The 14,475-nt window shown below is 36.7% G+C and overlaps 1 pseudogene; it reads left to right on the top strand.

Annotated features, from left to right (window-relative positions):
- Nucleotides 1–476: 476 nt before the first annotated feature.
- Nucleotides 477–1,296, top strand: LOC112641634 (60S ribosomal protein L6-like; annotated as a pseudogene).
- The last annotated feature ends 13,179 nt before the right edge of the window (nucleotides 1,297–14,475 follow it).

The following is a 14,475-nucleotide window of genomic DNA, read 5'->3' as shown; positions in this document are numbered from 1 at the left end:
ACACACTAGAGACACTCTCTGAAGTGTCATGCCCTGGGTGCTACCTCACCTCTTCTTCATAAGGTCATGACTTTGAGGAACAGGAGACATAACTGGCTTTTCTAACACAGAGAAGCAGGCAGAGGCTTAGACAAAATGAGAGACAGAAGAATTTACCCCAAATGAAAGAAGATAAGGCCACAGCCAGATATCTCATTGAACTTGAGAAAAGAATAGAAGACATCAAGGAGATACTTACTGCAGAGATAGAAGAGTTAAAAAAGAATCAGGGATGAAGAGTGTGCTTTCCCATCTTGTAAGGCAAGAATGGTGGGACCTCTCTACAGACTCGATTTTAGGACTCCTAATCCTTTGCTATCCAAGGCAGAAGGGTGTCAAGTGGACAACTGCAGGGGTCAGACATACTCAGGACTAACTAAGAGGCCTCACAGATGCTTCATTTCTCTCATGTGGGTTTATGGTGGGGCACACAAAGGATGGCAGGTGAAAAAGCTGAGAAGCCAGGTATTAAGGAGAAGAAACCTGAAGCCAAGAAGACTGAGGGTTGTGGCAAGGTTAAGAAGGGTAACCTCAAGGCTAAAACACCAAAGAAGGGGAAGCTCCACTGCAGCAGAAACCTTGTCTTAGACAGAGGAATTGGCAGATATTCCCAATTGGCTATGCATTCCAGAAAGGCCATGAGTGAGATGAAAGGGACTATTCAGCAGCTAAATCCAAGGTTGAAAAGAAAAAAAAGAAGAGGGCCCTTGCTACTGTCACAAAATCAGTTCGTGGTGACAAGAAGGTGGTGCATGAGGGGTTAAATTTCATGAAATGCCTATGTATTATCCTACTGAAGATATGCCTCAAAAGCTGTTGAGCTGTGGCAAAACAAAAAACAAAACGAAACAAAACAAAACAAAACAAAAAAACCCTTTCAGTCGGCATGTGAGAAAACCATGAGCTAGCATCATTCCTGGGACCATTTTGATCATCTTCCCTAGGTGACAGAGAGTCAGGAGGGTGGTTTTCCTGAAGCAACTAAATAGGGGCTTGCTACTTATGACTGGACCTCTGCACCTCAATCTAGTACCTCTGTATGGAACACATCAGAAATTTGTCATTGCCACCTGCACCAAAGCTGATATCAGCAGTGTGAAAATCTCAAAACATCTCACTTATTTTTACTTCAGGAAGAAGAAGCTGAATAAATCCAGACACCAAGAAGGTGAGATCTTCAACACAGAGAAGTATGAGATTACAAAGCATTGCAAGGTTGAGCATAAAGCTATGGACTCAAAGGGTTCCCAAAAATGAAGCTGTACCTCAGCTTCAGGGCTCTTCTGCTCTGTGTTTTTTCTCACAAATGGAGTTTATCTTCACAAACTGGTGTCCTCAATTTCTTACAAAGAACCTAATTAAATAACCAATCCATTAAAAAAGAGAGAGATGAGGAATACAATAAATGAGATTAGAAACATGCTCAATGCAATAAACAGGCTAGAAGAAGCAGAGGAACAAATTAATGAACTAGAAGGCAATGTAATGGAAAGCAATGAAGCTGAACCAAAGAGAGGAAGAATTATGTTAAATGAGAAGAGATTTAGGAAACTCAGTGACCCTATCAAATGTAATAACATTCATATTATTATAAGAGTCCCAGAAGAAGAGAGAGAAAAGGGGGCAGGAAATTCATTTGAAGAAAGAATAGCTGAAAACGTCCTTAATCTGGGGAAGGAAACAGACATCCAAATCCAGAAGGCACAGAGAAATACCATCAAAATCAACAAAAGCAGGCCCATACCAAGACATACTGCAATTAAATTTGCAAAGTATAGTGATAAAGAAAAAAATCTTACAAGCAGCAAGACAAAAGGAGTCATTAACTTAGAAGGGAAAATCCATAAAATCAGCAGGAAATTTTTCAGCAGAAATTTTTAAGCCAGAAGGGAGTGTCATGATATATCCAAAGTGCTGAATGGGAAAAACGTGCAGCCAAGAATACTCTATGCAACAAAGCTATCATTCAGAATTCTTTGTTTTCCTAGACAAACAAAAACTAAAGGATTTCACGACCACTAAACCAGCCCTGAAAGAAATATTAAATGGGACTCTTTGAGTGGAAAGGAGAGGCCAAAAGTGATAATATAAAAGTAGAGAACACAAAAGCAGCAAGAAATGAATATTTCTGTAAAATATCAGTCAAGGAACTCACAAAAAAGGAACAAAATATAGTAATATACACCCAAAACATGAGTGTTTGAAATGTTTTAAGAAGAGAAAATAATGGGTTCAAATTTAAATGATTATTTACTTAATATAGACTGCTATATCCAATAGAGGTTGTATATAATCTTAATGGTAACCATATATCAAAAACCACTAATAAGCACGCAAAGAATGAAGAGAAGGAAATTCAAATATATCACTTAAGAAAATCAGCAAAACACGAAGGAGGAAAAGATAAGAAAGGATCAGAGGCAATCTCCAGAAACAACCACAAAAAAGTAATAAAATGGCAATAAATACATACCTATCCATAAATTGCTTTGAATATCCCTAAATGCTCCAATCAAAAGACAAAGGGTTTTAGAATGAATAAGAAAACATCCATCTATATGTTTCCTACAATAGATTCATTTTAGACACAAAGACACCTATAATTTGAAAGTTATGAGACGGAGAAACGTTTATCATGCAAATGGATTTCAAAAGAAAGCTGCAGGGATCCCTGGGTGGCGCAGCGGTTTGGCGCCTGCCTTTGGCCCAGGGCGTGATCCTGGAGACCCAGGATCGAGTCCCACGTTGGGCTCCTGGTGCATGTAGCCTGCTTCTCCCTCTGCCTATGTCTCTGCCTCTCTCTCTCTCTCTGTGACTATCATAAATAAATAAAAATTAAAAAAAAAAACACAAAAGAAAGCTGCAGTAACGATACTTATATAGGACAAATTAGACTTTAAAACAAAGTCTGTAACAAGAGACAAAGAAGGACACTATATAATTATAAAGGGGATATTCCAACAAGAAGGTATAACAATTGTAAATATTTATGCACCCATCATAGGAGCATCCAAATACATAAAAGAATAACAAATATAAAGAAACCTATTGATAATAATACAATGATAGTAGGGGACTTTAACACCCCACTTACATCAATGGACAAATTATCTAAACAGAAAATCAACAAAGTAAAAATGGCTTTGAATGATACACTGAACCAGACAGACTGAACAGAAATACTGAGGATATTCCAACCTAAAACAGCAGACTACACATTCAAGTTCTCATGGAATATTCTCGAGAAAACAGATCACATGTTAGGCCACAAAATAGGCCTCAAGAAATCCAAGAAGACTGAAATCATACCATGCACCATTTCTGACTCCAATACTATGAAATTAGAAATAAATCACAAGAAAAAAATCTGTAAAGAGCCCGGGTATATGAAGGTTAATGAACATCCTACTAAAGAGTAAATGGGTCAACCAGAAAAATCAAAGAAGGAATTTAAAAATACGTGAAAACAAATGAATGAAACACAAGCATCCAAAGCCTTTGAGATGTAGCAAAGGTGGTCATAAAAGGGACATACATAGCTATGCAGGGCTACCTCAAGAAGCAAGAACAATCACTAATAAGCAACCTAATCTTAGGCCTAAAGGACCTAGAAAAAGAACAACAAGCAAGATGTAAAGCCAACAGAAGAAAGGAAATAATAAATATTAGAGGAGAAATAAATGATAAGGAACTAAATAAACAGTAGATCAATGAAACCAGGAGCTGTTTTTTTGAAAAAAAAATAAAATAAAATTGATAAAATTCTAGCCAGACTTACCAAAAAGAAAAGAGAAAGGACCCAGATGAATAAAATCACAAATGAGAGAAAGAATAACCAACATCACAGAAATACACAGGATTATAGGGGAGTCGAATAAAAGACTATCTGCCAACAAATTGGACAATCTAGAAGAAATGGATAAATTCCTAGAAATATAAATTACCAAAACTGAAACAGGAAGAAATAGACAATTTGGACAAACCAATAACTGGCAAAGAAATTGAATCAGTAATCAAAAAACTCTCAACAAACAAAAGTCCAGGACCAGATAGCTTCTCAGGTGAATTCTACCAAACATTTAAAGAAGAGATAATACCTATTCTTCTCAAACTATTCCAAAAAAGAGAAGAGGAAGGAAAGCTTCCAAACTTATCTATGAAGCCAGAATTATCCCGATATCAAAACCAGATAAAGACATCACAAAAAGGAAAAATGTAAGTCAATATCTCTGATGAACATAGATGCAAAAGTCCTCAAAAAATACTAGCAAAATCTAATCCAACTATATTTAAAAAGTCATTCACCACAATCAAGTGGGATTTATTCCTGGGTTGCAAGGGTGGTTTAATATGCACAAATCAACCAATGTGATATATTACATTAATAAAAGAAAAGATAAAAACCATATGTCCATTTCAGTAGATACAGAAAAAGCATTTGACAAAGTACAATATCCATTCATGATTAAAAACTCTGAACAAAGTAAGTTTAGAGGGAATATACTTCAACATAATAAAAGCTATGTATATGAAAAGCCCACAGCTTACAATATCCTAAATGGAGAAAAACTGAGAGCATTTCTCTACTGTTAGGAATAAGATAGGAATGTTCATTCTCACTACTTTTATTCAACACAGTATTAGAAGTCCTAGCACAGGGATCCCTGGGTGGCGCAGCGGTTTAGCACCTGCCTTTGTCCCAGGGCGCAATCCTGGAGACCCGGGATCGAATCCCGCATCGGGCTCCCGGTGCATGGAGCCTGCTTCTCCCTCTGCCTGTGTCTCTGCCTCTCTCTCTCTCTCTCTATCATAAATAAATAAAAATTTAAAAAAAGAAGTCCTAGCACAGCAATTATACAACAAAAAGAAATGAAATGCATCTAAATCAGCAAGGAAGAAGCAAAATTTTCACTATTTGCAGATGACATGATACTCTATATGGAAAACCTATAAGACTCCACCAAAAAAATGCTAGAACTAATAAATAAATTCAATAATGTGACAGGATACAAAACCAATATACAGAAATTTATTGCAGTTCTATACTCCAATAATGAAGCAGCCGAAAGAGAAATTAAGGAATCAACCCCATTTATTAATTACACTAAAAATAATAAAACATCTAGGAATAATTTAGCCAAAGACATTAAAGACCTGTACTCTGAAAGCATAAAATACTGATGAAAGAAATTTAAAAAGGCACAAGGAAATGGAAAGACATTCCATGCTCATGGGTTGTAAAAACAATTATTGTATTAATGTCTATACTACCTAAAGTAATCCAGAACTTTAATGCAATCCCTATTGAAATACCAAGAGCATTTTTCATAGAACTAGAACAAATAATCTTAAAATTTGTATGGAACCACAAAAGACCTTGAATAGCCAAAGCCATCTTGAAAAAGAAAAAAAATTTGGCAATATCCTAATTCCAGACTTTGTTATACTACAAAGTAGTAATCAAAAGATCATAGTACTGGCATAAAAGTAGACACATAGATCAATGGAACAAAATAGAAAGCCCAGAAATAAACCCACAATTATATGGTCAATTAATCTTCGACAAACATGGCAAGAATATGTAATGGGAAAAAGGCAATCTCTTCAACAAATTGTGTTGGAAAAACTGGACAGCTACATGCAAAAGAATGTAAGTGGAGTACGTTCTCACCCCATACACAAAAATAAATTCAAACTGGATTAAAAATCTAAATGCAAGACCTGAAACTATAAAAATCCTAGAAGAGAATACAGGCAGTGCTTTCTTGGCATTGGCCATGGCAACATTTTTCTATATATATCTCTGAGGCAAAAAAAAAAAAAAAAAAAGCAAAAATGAACTACTAGGACTGCATCAAAATAAAAAGCTTCTACACAGCAAATGAAATAATCAGCAGAACTAAAAGGCAACCTACTAAATGGGAAGAGATATTTGCCAATGGCATATCTGATAAAGGGTTAGCATCCAAGATATATAAGAACTTATATAACTCAACACAAAACCCACAAATAATCCAATTTAAAAATGGACAGAAGACATGAACAGACTTTTCTTTAAAGAAAATGTGTAGATGGACAACAGACCCATGAAAAGCTGCTCAACATCACTCATCATCAGGGACATGGAATTCAAAACTACAATAAGATATCACCTCACACCTGTCAGAATAGCTAAAACCAAAACCACAAGAAACAAGAAGCATTGGTAGGAATGTGGAGAAAAAAGGAATCGTCATGAGGTGTTGGTGGGCAAACTAATGCAGCCACTGTGGAAACAGTATGGAAGCACCTCAAAAAATTAAAGATAGAATTACCATATGATCCAATAATCACACTACTGGGTATTTACCCAAGAAATATGAAACACTAATTCAAAAAGATATATGCAGTCCTATTTTTATTGCAATATTATTTATAATAGCCAAAACATGGAAGCAACCAAAGCGTCCTTCCATAGATGAGCGATAAAGAAGACGTGGAGTACGTTGCAATGGAATATTACTCAGCCATAAAAACAATGCAATACTGACATTTGTAATAACATGGATGAATGTAGAGGGTATAATGCTAAGTGAAATAAATCAGTAAGACAAAGACAAATACCATATGATTTATTTTCAAGGTTTTATTTTTAGAGACACAGAGAGAGAAAGTATGAGCAAGGAGGGGAAGAGGGAGAGAGAGAAAGAAAGAATCCTCAGCAGGTTCCATGCTCAGCAGGGAGCCTAACGTAGGGTTCAATCTCATGACCCTGAGATCATGACGTGGGCCAAAATGAAGAGTCAGACACTTAGCTGATTGAGCCACACGGGCATCCTTGTTTCACTCCTATGTGGAATTTATGAAACTAAACAAATGAAGAAAGAAAAAAATAGGGATCCCTGGGTGGCACGGCAGTTTAGCGCCTGCCTTTGGCCTGGGGCGCGATCCTGGAGACCCGGGATCGAATCCCATGTCGGGCTCCCGGTGCATGGAGCCTGCTTCTCCCTCTGCCTATGTCTCTGCCTCTCTCTCTCTCTCATAAATATCATAAATAAATAAAAAAAAAAGAAAAAAAAAAGAAAGAAAAAATAGACTCCTAACTATAGAGAACAGATGGTTACCAGAGAGGAAGTTGGTGGGGAGATGGGTTCCATGGGTAATGGGGAATAAGTGTACCTGCTGTGATGAGCACCTGGTATGGTATGGTATGGTATGGAAGTGCTGAATCACTATGTTGTACACCTGAAACTCATATTACACTGTATATTAACTAGAATTTAAATGGCTTAAAAATTTTTACGATTTTATTGAGAGAGCATACGTGCTCAGACTTGTGTGTGTCAGGGGAGGGGCAGAGGGAGAGGAAGAGAGAATCTCAACCAGAATCTCATGCTGAGTGCAGAGCCCAGTGCCAGGGCTTGATCCCACTACCCTGAGGTCATGACCTGGACAGAAACCGAGAGTCGGTGGCTTAACCCAGGCATTCATAAAAATTATTTTTTTAAAGGCATTCAGTTTGTTGCATTTCATTATGGCAGCTCAAGCAGACTAATTAAAAGAAATTGTGACTGAAATTAAAAGAAAAGTACAGAATTTGGTCCTGGATGGGGCCAGAAGAGGAGGTGAGCACCTCTCTGCAGAAGGGTTCTCTCTGCCTTTATACCAAGATCAGAAAAAGAAAAAACTTGTGAAATGTTGTAAGAATAATAGTATGATTCAATTCTCATTTTTGAGATGAACATCTTAACTCATAATGGAGGTGAACCAAAATGTAGAACTGCTAAGAAAGATATTATTCAAGTCCAGGAAAGAGAAACTAGTAGCTTGCATTAGGATAGTGGTGGAAAAGCTGAAGTAGAAGGACTAGAGGCAAAAGATATTTAGAAGGTAAAATATAGAGGACTAAGTAATGAATTGAATTTTTTTACATAATATTAAGTGAAAGAGCCAAATTCAAAATTATAGATTCATTATGATACAGATAAAACTCAGGGAAACATAGGGTGAAAATATATAAATTATAGATAACATTCTCATCTTTCTACTTTTCAGGATCATAAAACTGTGGTCATATTATGCTTCCCCTTTTAAAATAAAAATAATATTTTAGTGTAACTGCCACAAAATTACTGTAAGGGTCACTTCTCAAGGGTAATTGAAATGTAACCATAGGTTTTGCTGAGATTTTGTGTAGAATTAGTGAAATCAGGTGAGGCCTGGAAGTAGGAATTATCTCTGACATTTAAATATTCCATAGAGAGTCTACAGCAAAAGGGGTATTCCAGCAAGAGAAGAGCCATACAGAGCTGAAATCATTAACAAGGCTCCCCTGGTTAATTTTCTTGAGACAGCTTTTTTTTTTTTTTTTTTTTTTGTCCACAGGTAGGTAATTATGCCTCCTTTACCAGAGGCAAGTTTTCCAAATCTTCTGAGGCTTTGTTTCACTTATAAAATAAGGGTCCTACTTTCTCTCTAGAGATATTATGAGGACACAGTGAGATGGAGTCCGGTAGAGGCTTTTGAAGAGTATCTGTTGTATTTCTAAACACTCAGACTGGGAGTAGTAAGAATAGTGATGATGGGTTAATAATTACCAGTAGTACTAGTAGTAGTTCTTTCCATACTTAGATTTTTAATGCCTGGTAGGTGGTTAAAGTAAAATAGTTTTCACCTTATTCAGGTACGAGACACAAGTTTAAGTTGAGAGAAATTATTCCTATCACATGGGAGAGAAAATTGGTTTACAGGAATTTTAGGAATAGATGTTTGTGTAATTTAGTTTGAGTCAGCAATTCCAGAACTGATTGTCTAGGTATTATTCAGTGCTCACAAGTAGCATCTTCTCCAAAGAAGTCATTTGATCTTTCTTGAATGAGAATATTTTTCTTTTTAAACCCACAAGGGCAATTTGGGAAACAAATTTAAAAAGCTAAATTCTTGTGAAATGTTGTCCAAGCTATCTAGACAGCCTTAAAAGGTCAATGGTAAAGGAAACAGAGTGATTAGACTGAAAGACTCAGTCAATGTGATCCTCCAGTTGAGCATCAAGGCACTTAGTAGATGAGCACTACTTTTTTTCCCAAGTTGTATTGATGAAATAACCTGTAATATAAATAGAAGTGCACTTTCTGAACAAATGATGCCTTATCCTCCTGGTTCGCCATCCGCTAATAGACATAATACAACTTGTTTCTTGAAAAATCATTTTGGATCCAAGGAGGTATTTAGTATAAAAATTCTGGCTTTGGCTGCCTACGCCATCTCTTAGTGTAGGACCTGGAGCAGGCTACCTGATGATGACTCTACTCTGAGCCTTGGTGGCCTTGTGTGCTAAATGACGAGTTCGACACTTGCTCACATGGCTGTTGTAAGAAGATATAAATAATATAAAATATTGAAAGGACTTCACATATGGCCTAGTACATAGCATGAATTTAGGAAATGCTCATTTCTCTTTCTCCTTCTTAAATCTGTAACTATTATTTAGAACATTTTGTCAAAGAAATACAAAACAATTCATCGGCGTACAGTGGGATAAAACACACAGTTTCAGATCCTTTCCAGTCTTCAATTTTATGTTTATATAGGTGCAAGAACAGAATCTAGATAATTGTTTTTAAAAATGTAATTTTTCAATGAGGATATACTTAACAGACAGGATTTGGAAACCTACAGAAAGCAGATTTGGTTGCCATTTCATGAATACATTAAATCCAATATTAAAACTATAACAAGGTATTTCCAAATTCAATGTTTTGTTATTCCATCTCTTTATTCTTTTTTCAATTCAGCTGGAAACCTCCTCCAACTTCTATTCAGGGAAAACATTTTAAAAGGAGTATTTTAATGAGACCATTTGTGTTCCAGCACCTTGCTGAGTGACAGGTTATGGGAAGTAAGTATAGGTAAATATTGTTTGAATTGAGAGTATAAAAATGGAAACATTTTACAAGGCTTATCAGTGTCTCACATTCAGTATGAAGTGGTAGTGAATTTCCCAAAGTGTGACCCAAATATAAAACTTTAAAAGAGGGTAAATCACCATCCCTACTCTTCTTTTCAATAAGAAAATTTGGAAACGGCATCCCGTAGTGTTACTTTTCAAGCATCTCTTGCTGCTAGATTTCTTTAAAAGTTTCCGAGCAAGCAGACAAAATATTTTCCCGAGTTTTACAATACTAACAATGCTAGTTCATTGCAAAGAGTTTTTACACTTCCATCAAGGCTTTCTGCGCCTACCTGGGTATGTATATCTTATTAGAAACTGATGTGCCATAGTGTCTGTGACTGAAAAACTATTTATTCTACAAATTTATTTTGCCTTATAATTCTCTGGTGCCTGAAAGGGTACTGATAAACGACACCCTCCTGTTGTTCCAAATACCAAGTATAAAATGCTGTCTATGCCTACATTTAGTATTGATTCTTCAAATGGCAAAAGAATCTGTGAAAAAACACAGGGGAATCAAGAAGGCTTTTAGACTCAGCAGTAGATTCAAGTAGAAGGGCTGGCCAGAAGTGGTTTCAAACTGCCTGGAAATTACTGTGTAGTGAGGAGGGCTGGGAATCCACAATTTGTTAGTAAATCCTATTCTTACTATGAAAGCTATCAAATCACTGATACTCTCGCTAGTTTTGTTGTTGTTATAGTTAACACTTTATAAACTAGTAGTGTAGGAGCAGATGGTTCAAGTCATTTCATGAAATACTGGTCTCAGATTATCAAAAACCCTTTATTCTTTCTTATATCCTTAGATCTGTCCCACAAAAGCTTTCAACTTAGAAAAATTACTCCGTTCCTTGCAGAGTGTGGACAAAGGGGATGGTCTTGGGCTACTGCTGAGGCAGAGGAGTCTCTTATCTTAAAAAGGGCAGGTGAGAGGTTAGACTAATTGAATCATTTAGTGGCTGCTTCTCTTTAAGTGCTTTCCTGGTTGAGGGGCCAAAATCTATATTAACACCTCTGCCCTTAGTAACGCAGTTTTTCAAGTCAAGAAGCTTTGCCCACAAGTCTTCAAGGACTCAATAGAGCTCACTAAATAAATAACAAGTGTGAATGTGACAGTCTAATGGATTATGTTGGATCAGAACTAAAAGAAGAAAAAGCAAAAAACAAAACAAACAAACAAACAAACAAACAACAACAACAACAAAACCAGGAGCTGGTACCTATGGTCAGTTGTAAAATATCTTTCATCTGCCTCTGTCAAGGTTGTCATTCACCTCTATTGCATTTGAATCAGAAAACTGGTATGTTTTGTCCAAATGAATCAATTGATCTGTGAATGTTAATTTGTCCAAGGCATTCTGAAAAGAAAAGTTAATGGTATAGTTGATTCTTAAACAATATGGGGGTGTCAACCCACTTCCCCCACTCTATGCACTCGAAAATCCACATATAACTTTTGATGTCCCCCAAACATCTTCTTTCTTTTTTTTTTCTTTTTTTTTTTAATTTATGATAGTCACACAGAGAGAGAGAGAGAGAGAGGCAGAGACACAGGCAGAGGGAGAAGCAGGCTCCATGCAGGGAGCCTGACATGGGACTCAATCCGGGGACTCCAGGATCAGGCTGAAGGCAGTGCTAAACAGCTGAGCCACCTGGGCTGTCCAACCCAAAACAACTTTTAATAGCCTACTGTTGACTGAAAGCCTTACCAAAACATAAAAAAAAAAATCGTTGAACACACATTTTGTATGTTACATGTATTACATACTCTATTCTTACAATGAAATAGGTTAAAGAAAAGAAAGTGTTATTGAGAAAATCATAAGGAAGAAAAAATACATTTACAGGATGGTACTGTATTTGTTGAAAAAAATCCACATATAAGCAGACCTGCACAGCTCAAATCCAGGTTGTTCAAAGGTCAACGGTATATTGTGTTACTCAAAATCTCTCCTTACGTCTCCACAACACCCCACATGTCTGCCATAACCATAGAACTGCAGGTTTAAGGAACGGGTAAGATCAACAGCCCTTAAAAACCAAGCATGCAGGAGCTTGAGGTACCTTTCAGCTACTTTTTAGTGTGGGAAGGCTACATGATGATACTATTGATTTCCTCAAAAACAATGTTTTCTAAGTTTCGTATATTATTCGTCTCTATTTTCCACATTGTTAGCTTCCAAGCCGGTTATTTCCTAGTTCCTTTTCTCCCTTCTCTTCTCTATCATGCTTGATTTCAAGACTTACCTTACTTTATGTGCTGAATCAGCAATTCATTTGAATGTATCAGCAATGAATTTTTTTTCAAATGTGATCAGATTATATTAAAATTCGACTAAGAGAATAAAAAACGTGAAATAATAGTTATCATTTACTGTATGCAAAGTCAGATGTTGAACAAAGCACCTTACAAATACTCAAGAAGAATAGTAGACACTGAATCAGATAAATTTTTAAGCTACAGTAATTCTTCAGAGTCAGTCACAAGCACATAGGGAGTAGACTTTGATTTAGGCGATGTTAGAAAGCACCATGCCTAGATGTTTCTCCCCAAAAGACCCTGAAATTTTACTAATCAAGACTTATTTCTTGGATTCTGATAGCATTCCTTAGGAATACTTTAAGGTGAACAACTCTCCCTTCCCTAGGGTGTTCTAAATCTCCCTTTGCTAAATCCCCAAACTTTTCCTTCTCATGACTCTTCATCTGTCCACTACTTTTTGTCTCCTATAAATTAACAACCTGAAAAGACTCATGAAGTCCCAGGAACTTCTGCTTGTTTTAAAAGAAATCCCACCCCACTATGCCACATTCAAATTCTTCTCTCACAATGGAACAGCTCAGGTCTTGCAGGAGAAATTTTTTCTTTGGTGCAAAAATGCAAACTGTCTTTAGCAGGTGAAATTGATTGAGAAGTATAATCCTAAGAATCCACTGAAGGAGGATGTCAATGGCTAGGAAAAAGCAGAATTGGTCTAAAAAATCTAGAAGGAAACAGTGCAGAAAGAGGGAGAACAAATGTCATCTAAGTTAAAATAACTGGAAAAAAAAAAAAACATTACAGGATCTGTTTAAGATACTGGCATACACCAAAGAGCTGAAAGGAAGGAAGAATTGGAATTTGCTATTGGAATACTGTGACTGAATGGGGTAAGTGGGGCTGAATGGAGCATTTGAAGTTGAGAAGAATTTTCAATCTTTTACAAGATCAAAGACTTGCTGTATTTTGTTCTAAGCAACTGGCCTACCGAACAGAAGCCATCATAAAGTAATATATTCCTTGACACAAGAAGAGAATGGGAAGAAATTTAAAAATTTAAAAATTTGGTGTCCATCTTTTTATAAACCATATTCTTTGCAGAAAACATTTGGAGCCCTTGCTATGCCATTAGGAAACTGTGAGAATATGAGATAGTACCTCCTTCCTAAAAACTAGTCATGTCCTAATTCCTGGCCCTAATTCCTGGGCCAAATTTGATAGGCATTTCTCAGACTACCCTGTGAATCAGATTTTAAAGATAGATCATGCTTCTAGACCAGGACTTCCCTACTCTGAAGAGGACTCTGATGTCACCCTAAGACTTAAAATCCAGATCAGTGTGTTTCAGAAATGCCCATAGGCTTTGAGAATCTGTGTCCCATTTTTTCCCCATGGATTCTGTTTTGTTTCTCATTTTGTTTTGTGTTGGCAAGTTCATCTCCAGGTTCCTAGAACCCTGTTGACATACGTTGCCTTCTTAGGTGCACTTCAATCGCCAAGTTCAGGCAGCCAAGCCTATTTCTATAAGACTGAGTTCTTCCTTTCATTTGCTCCATGTTGCTGGCCAGACACGTACACACCTGGTGAATGTTCCACAGGAGAGCCGAGGACCAGGAAAAGACTACTGGAGGATAGGGAGAACCCAATGGGGAGAACACACAAAAAAATCAGTTGAATAGACATGTAAGGCATGGTGACTTGAAAATAAGTAAAAACAAAACAACAACAACAACAACAACAAACACTGCAATACAGGCAAGACCAAACAAACAAAACCCAAAACCTCTGTTTTTCAGAAATAATTAGAGACTTCTAAATGAATTCAGGAAAAAGATATTTATATGTTATGGACTTGAATGTTTGTTTTCCCCCCAAATTCCCATGTTGGAATTCCAGTCCCCAATGTCATGAATTTGAGGTGGAGCCTTGGGTAGGTATTTAGGTCACAGAGTAAAGCCCTAATGGGTGGATTTAGTGTTCTTATAAGAAGAGCCCAGAGAGCTAGCACAATGCAAGAAGCTGTCTGCAACCTGGAAGAGCAAACTTACCAGAACCCAACCATGCTGGCGCCATGACCTTGAATTTCAATCTCCAGTCTATAAGAAATAAATGTTTCTTATAGATAAGCTACCTTGTTTACGGCATTTTATTCTAGCAGCCCAAACTGACTAGGACATTGTACTAGCAAGAAATTCTTATGGGCTCAAGCATCAAGATTATGAAAAGTCTGCAAAAAGAAAGAGAA

The sequence above is a fragment of the Canis lupus genome, chromosome 33 (genome assembly GCF_003254725.2).
Source record: "Canis lupus dingo isolate Sandy chromosome 33, ASM325472v2, whole genome shotgun sequence".
NCBI classification, from domain to species: Eukaryota; Metazoa; Chordata; class Mammalia; order Carnivora; family Canidae; genus Canis; species Canis lupus.
This window is presented reverse-complemented; position numbering and strand designations above follow the sequence as displayed.